We start from the raw sequence: 7,933 nt of genomic DNA on the forward strand, positions 1-7,933 counted from the left end.
TTTTTTTTTAAAGCCATGTTAAATTTGATTAATTATTTAAACAACATTTTTGTATCCATTTTGATGGAACTGGGTCATAAGAGTAAAGTAAACTTAACCCAATTTAAATATATATGATAAAATGCTTATTTTTCTCATGCAAGTGTGAATTTTGATAACTATTCTGCTCATTTCCTTCATTTTTAATTAGAAGGCTTATTTTTAATGAATGACAGATGATTTTTAGATCGTCCATTTTAGTCGATTGTCCCACTGATGGAACTAGATCAGGGTCAACAGATATAGCTCAAGTCTTAAATCAAAAAATGCTCAGCCATGTGAGACTAACACCATGGTCTAAGGATATGAAATATTGTGCAACACACTGTACACTGCAAACACGTGCACCTGTCCTAGATAATATATTCACGCACTTAAATAAATTGTATGCAGGCTTGTAAAACATTTATTGATTTTTGGTTGGATGACAGCTTTATCAATTCCAATAAGGTTTTGTTCCCTGGACTTGAATTAATGAATGGTGTAGCCTATTACTACCATGAGATACTACGTTATTTAACGTGGTCGACTGACCAGTCTGTGTTAGTCTGAATGTTTTATGATGTTTTGCTGTGGTAGGAAAGCTTACTTTTTCCATTAGTGGATATTTCAATTAAAGGAAAATAAGTGGTTATAATCACAGAGGAGAGGAATTTTGATTTTTCAAATGAGTGCTTTTGAAAACAAAAACAGATGTAGTCTATGCACTTTATTTCACGTTTACAATAGACAAATCAATAGTAGTGAATGGGACAATGGTTATAAGGAGACAAGGAGCTAAGGAACTGGTAATCTGAAAGCCATCAAATTGTCAACATGAATTGAACTAAAATTTGGGCCAGCAGAAGACTCTACTTTCAGGCCTTTGCACTGCATTTCAAACGACTTTTATGAAACATCACATGGTACACAACAAAATAAGATACTTCCATAAAAAGTTGAAATTGGGAACAATTGTAGTCAGGTTTAATATTAAATTAGCTATATGAAATCTCAAAATTCTAAAAGCATAAAAAATTATGGCTGCGGTTATAACTGTACTTTATTTAGCTATTACAGGTGTTTGTTCCCACTAAGGGAGAGCAGTAGTGACAGATCAGTGACAAGCAAATGAAAACAAAAAGGTGCACATTCTGGTCTTTCAGCATGATGATCATTGGGCCTTATTCAGCGACTTAAGTCTTGATGCACACCCAAAACTGGTATAGCTAGCTGTCCCCCAAAGTAAAGCCATTCTTAATTTACAATCTGAACACATGGTGGATGGGAATAACCAAAGTGGTATTTAATTGTATTAGAGACCTTATTATGTTTATTCAATTTCTGAAATTCAAAGACCATTCCTGCCCTCAGAAAAACTACAAAGCTCTTTCACATTTTTAAATCAGTAAAAAAGGAAATACAAGGGGCTGAATAAAGTGGGGTGGGAGGGGTGGTTGGGGTGGCATACAGCTCACCTCACCAGAAGCAAAGTCAGCGTGGTGCCAATTTGTTCCATGCAGGCCTACTCGGCAGCCATAATGAACTGTGGGTGGGCTTAACAAGGACCAACTGGGACTTGCGTTGCTCACCGGGGAGGAAGTCCTATCCTCTGGAGCTGCTGGTCCACCCGATTAGCCGACAGCTCCATTAGAACCAGCAGCGCCAAGAGCACATTGGTGGGTGCTACCAGGACTGCAACAATGAGGAGGGCAGCCCAATGGATCCATGGGCAGAAATTTTCCCTTGTCAGGCGGGCACGCGCCTGAACCAAATGAGAGAAAAATAGTGTGCAATGACGTTGGGCGAGCATCCTAAATTCATTGCGAACTCGCACAATATTTGAGTTGGCGGGCGTGTGTGGGAACTGACAGTGCGCCCGACGACAATTAAGAGGGTTGTTAAGCCCATTAATTAAATTGAATCTTCCCCTGCCCATCCAACTTTAAAAGAAAAATTGGGTTGCCCACTTCCACTCAGCTGCCCAAGCCAAATATCTTAAGGTGTGGGCAGCATATTATCAGGGAGTACTGGCTTACTAACAAGCCTGATTGACACTGATTATCTATTTCAATATGCCAGACAGGATGCCATTTCAGTGCCTGTCCACTCTCCCCACCCCCCGTATTATGGCGGCAAGATTGGGGTGGCTTGGGAAAATGGGGCTTGGGCTGCACCCCCACCAGAAACACGCCCGGCAGGGGCTCATAAAAGCAGCCCAAGGTTTTTCAAGCCTAACGTACCTGGTTTAATGCTCCCACTCTAATCAGACTGAATCTGTAGAGCATTCTATGACATAATTGGTTCTGGAACAATCGATCCCAAAGCATACAAATCTACAACACCTCGGTCCATCTCTCCTGCAATCTAGCAGCCATTCCTCCAGCCCATCCACCCATTCCCCCATATCACTTGCAATACTGTATCTTTTGATCCCAGATCATCAACTATCCTGGATCATTCAGCACGAACATACCATAAACCTAAAATGTGAATTCACCAAAAAAGGACCGTACTTTGAAAAAAAGGGTGGGGGGAACAACCTGCAGAATGGATGAGCTGTGTGCTATGCCTGCCTGATGGGTCCATTGAAAGCCCTGAATCATTTCCATGGTCAAGCTTCATCTAAATAGTTTGGCTGAGCTGCCAATGCTAGTGCACGCCAGACAGCTTGCCATTGGAGAGAAGGGGTGGAGAATCTGGAGGCTCCTGCATGGGACTGGGCCAGGTGACAGAACCCATATGAGTGGGGACAGTCTGGGAGAAGCCACTGATCAGCAGGCCTTGAGATTTCTGTCAGGTCAGGAGCAGTCTTTACCTTGGTCCCACAAAAATAACTTTAAAAATAAACAACTTCAATTCCCAGTAGCAATAGTTGCCACATGCGTGACATAAGCTTCAACCTTTGGTGCACAGGAATGCCACTGGTTGTGGGAATTCAATTTAAGTACTTTAATAAGGCTCTTGCCTCTTACAGGTGGGACCACTAAATGCTCACTTAACGGCCTACTTGAAAATCTTCAAGTGGTACATGGTGGCACAAAGGTGGGCAAGTTTCTTTTTATATCATCACTTGTCAACTGGCCCTATTTTCCAGTATAAACAGAATTGCTCCCACTGTATTTTGGACCACATGGCAAATGGCTATGTTATTTTAGAAATTTCATTTCAGGGTGGCAAGAGAAGCTAGACAATTTCAGCAAAACCCTGCACATCAATGTTGCATATTCTATATAGATACAAATAGGGGTGGCGATGAGTTATTGGCATACAGGAAGCCACATTGCAAGTGACATCTTCAACTTATACCTTATAAAGAGTACAAAATTCATAATATTTATCAAAATATCTTTTTGAATAAAAGTGTTTTGTTAAAATATTGCAAACAAATCCACAAAAATACTTGGGGTGAATGTTAATTTCTAAAACATATCTAAATTGTTAGGGTTGAGGTGGCATGCCCTTGTCCATAGTAGGTGAGAGTGGAATAGGTTGTGACAGTAGGAGCCTTAAACTAAACCCACATTCAACCACTCACATTTGTAATCACATATTTCATGAGTTTAAAATGTGCCGTCACTCGGATCTGGTTTATCTGTATACTGTGAATCAGGAATCCTATCCAATTTAGGAAAACTATTGTCCATCAGTAACCATAAACTGGAGTCTATCCTATGAGGACCACAGTTGCATTTCTGCACTCAAAGTCTAACAATTTTTTTTTATTCTACAGTTGTGTCCTAACACTTCGATAGATTTTAAAATCTTTTCTGAAAGAAAAGTTGCAAAATATGGAAAATCAGCAGGTCTTTTAGTTGTCAAAAACTTGAGCTTAAAACTTTCAAATGAAGCAGATTCTAACTTTATCAGGTGGAGGCTGGCTCCTCTAAGTTAATAGCAGCTGTCATGATATTATTTTGGATTATACTGGTTTCTTCTATAATTTCACTATTTACTGTGCTATTGGTAATTTCCTCAACCACTCCCTCTGACTCTAACCCTCCATCCAAGTTTTCACTGCATTTAAATGTGTTACTGACTTCAGAGACATGACAGCTCACTACATCATTGCTCCCATTATTGTACTTATCTTCTGTTGGAGTGGATGGTGCATATTCCCACTCCATTGTGCTATAGAACAGAAATGGAACAGTCATATTATCTAAACTAAGTTGGATGCTGCTATTTTGAAATTCTGAGGGTTCAGATGTGATAGAAATGGACTTATTTTCTAGTTGCTGTGACAAGGATGGTGAACATTTAGAAGTCCTATGTAAACTGTATCGTCTATTGTCTTTATTCACTGAATTTGGTGCAGCAATCACAGCTGAATTTTTGTATAGAGGTAGATTTTGGTGTACATCATAATCCCCCTGGCCATCTGAGCACCCTAAGTTCATGACAGATTTCTCATCTTCTGCACTTGTAACATACGAATAGTTGATTGCTCCGTCTTGCAGCATACTCATTCTCATTTCAAGTGTATCAACCTTTGAGCAGGTCTCAGAGGAGTGACGATACATGACGTAATGAAGACCATCCCCTTCTTCATTGGCCATTGATGTCAATGTTATACCAGTAGCACTGTCATCGCTTTTCTGCCTTTCATGCTCCTCTCCTACAATACAAACAAATGTGACATGAAAATGGAATTTGCATAAAATACATGGCAATTTTTGATAGAAAAAAAAAAGTTAAAAATCCAATTATACAGCCTCTTGACGGCAATGCATAAGAGAGCTTTCTGTCATGGACTACAATGATGAGGGTAAAAGGAAAATCTTGTGGAATATTAGCAATTGGACAGGTTAGTCTATTTTTGTACTTTACATTCTATGTAGCTTTGGAATCTGACTCAGTTCTGATTCCGGAGTGAAGCAGTGAGCTGTGAAATCCTTGCAGAAAGACAGTGTCACTGGTAATGTCTTGTCAATTGCATTGTTAAGGTTTGTTAATGACATGTCAATTATATTAAGGTTAAGAGAAACAGGTGATGGGTATTAATTGCCTTTGAGTAAAAAGTCAGATGTTTCTGTGGTGTAGTGGTTATCACATTCACCTAACATGATACAGGTCCCCGGGTTGAAACTGAGCAGAAACATTGCCAACAGCTGCTCACTTTGTGCGAGGAAAATTTGCGTAATTTATGTTAGAGCATTTCCACGGCCAGTGGGGGCTGGGGTGCATCATTACTCCCGGTAATGATATGTTAATTTGATTCTGTAAGTTTCCTTTGATGTCCTGTTTTAGTTACGATGCCCCATCAGGGGATGTTTACCCCCTCTTACTTATTGATTGTTCACTTAACTTATTGAATTTTGTTTATCTAAAAAGAGCCTATAAATTGGGGATAAATTTAATTTATTAAGTAAACTTAAACAAGAGATTCTTTAAATGCTTTGAGAGTGAACATAATTCCACCTACATTCTCAATGCATTTATAATTCAATGGCCTGGGGCAGCGGTTTGAGCAATATGTGTGAGTGCAGTCGTAGAACTCACTCCATCATATGGGCTAAATTTGAAGTTAATTCAGTTCCGTCAGGTTGGAGTTGATTCTGAAGCTACCAGTCACAGCAATAACATATATAACATCGTTAACATAATGAAACACCCAAAGCGCTTCACAGGAGCATTCTCAAACAAAATTTGACACCAAACCAGCTTAGTCAAAGAGGTAGGTTTTAAGGAGCATCTTAAAGGAGGAAGGAGAGGTAGAGGTTCAGATGGCAAATTCCAGAGTTTAGGGCCTTGACAGCTGAAGGCACAGCCATCTATGGTAGAGTGATTAAAATCGGGCATGCACCAGTGGAAAGCGCAGAAATCTCAGGGTTATAGTCCAGAGGAGGATACAGAGATAGGGAGGAGCGAGACCATAGTGGCATTTGAAAACAAGAATGATAATTTTAAGATCAAGGCATTGCTTAACCAGGAGCCAATGTAGCTGGAGCAATATGCACGGGAGTGATGGGTGAACAGGACTTGGTGCAAATTAGGATATGGTCAGCAGAATTTTAACTGGTATTTATGTGACCTTTTACTCTGACAACTACCATTCATCAGAAATGAACATTTGTGCTTGTCCTTGAGTAATTAAAGTGACCTTAGTTTGCCTAGAGCCTACTGGTGAAAATTTTTTGCTTTTAAGACACATGTTAAACAACGCTTCTTAACTGTTGCCGAGTTAAACAACAAACCTTAGTGGCCCAATATTATGACAAGCACTGTTAAGAATTTAACATACCTGCAGTACAGTATCCTTTTTCAAAATTATCTAGCTCCTCTGTTTCATATTTCTAATACCAGGCAACATTTGTGTGGACATGGGCTGAATGTCTCACTGTTCATTCAGATACCATGGAAATAAAAGATAATGCAGAGGGAGTGGATCAGTCAAAAAGTCATGGGCAACCTGCAAGCCTTAACTTCACAGTGTGTCAGTGATATCACTGAGCATTAACCATCCAGAAAACAAACCTGATTGACTGAGGCTGGGTGGGGAACGAGGGGAAAGGTCAGAGGCCTGGTTATGGAGCATATCTAAGGAAGGGGAGTGGGGCTGGGGTGGGGTGGGTTGGAGGCCTGGTGGTGGTGCGGCAGGAGGGCGTGAAGTCTGCTGGTAGTGCCTGAATCCAGATGGTCAGACATCTGGATCCAGGAGGTAGGTGTGAAGGCACTTACCACCCCAAGGAAGTTGTCTGGTTTCCCGATGTTCTGGAAACCCAGCCGACAACAGTTAACATTTAAAACCTGCACAGCAATGAGGGTCATAGACTCATTATCTTATGTAACGTTGCAACCCACCTCCTTGGATTGAGCTGGTCACCCACCCAACTTCAGCCCTTAAAGCCAGAAACAAGTGGGGTAGAGGTACTTTTGGATTGGGAAATGGATTTGATATTTACCCCCACCCCGCTCCCTCACCTGGCCCAAATTCACCTGTTTTTCCAAGTTAAAATTCAACCCCAAGCCACTGACCAGCTTTGCTTGATCAAAGTCAGTCATTATTTATCTTTGCTCACTTTTATATCGTGTCAGCTGTGGTTCGAGTTGGTAAAACTATCATCTCTGTGTCAGCAGCTTGTGGGTTCAAGCTGATTCTAGTACACAGGGAGTGTTACACTATTGGAGCTTCCATCTTTCAGATGAGGTGCCAAACCAAGGCCCCATCTGTTCTCTCAGATGGGCATAAATGACCAGTATTTATCCCTAAATCAACATCACTAAAACAGATTACCTGGTCACTTGTGGGAGCATGCAGTGCACGTTTCCTACATTACAACAATAGCTGCACTTCAAAAAGTATTCCATTAGTTGCAAAGCACTTTGAGATGTCCTGAGAATGTGCATTTGGGCTCTCCAAATCTACTTCGCCATCCAATAAGATCATGGCTGATCGTCATCTTCAACTCCACCTTCCTACACTATCCCCATGTCCCTTAATTTCCTTTGTACCGAAAGATTTATCAATCTTTGTCTTGAATATACTCAACAACTGAACATGCACACCTCTCTAAAATAGAGAATTCCAAAGATTCACAACCCTCTGAATAAAAAGAAGCAAAGGCTTACATTTGTATAGCACTTTTCATGACCACCAGATGTCTCAAAATGCTTTACAGAAATTCTAACGAAACTTCTCCTCATCTCAGTCTGAAATAGTCAACCCCTTCGTCTGAGCCTGTGTTCTAGATTCCCCAGTCAGGGGAAACATTTTCTCAGCATCTAATCTTACAAGTTTGACATATTTTAATTAGGTCACCTCTCATTCTTCTAAACTCCAGGGAATTAGGCCTAAACTGCTCTCTCTCTCCTGAAAGGACAATCCTCTCACCTCAGAAACCAATCTAAAAAACTTCACTGCACTTCCTCTCAGTCAAGTATGCCCTTCTTTAGGTTAGCAGACCAAATCTGC

Source organism: Carcharodon carcharias, chromosome 18 (assembly GCF_017639515.1).
Source record: "Carcharodon carcharias isolate sCarCar2 chromosome 18, sCarCar2.pri, whole genome shotgun sequence".
Taxonomy (NCBI): Eukaryota; Metazoa; Chordata; class Chondrichthyes; order Lamniformes; family Lamnidae; genus Carcharodon; species Carcharodon carcharias.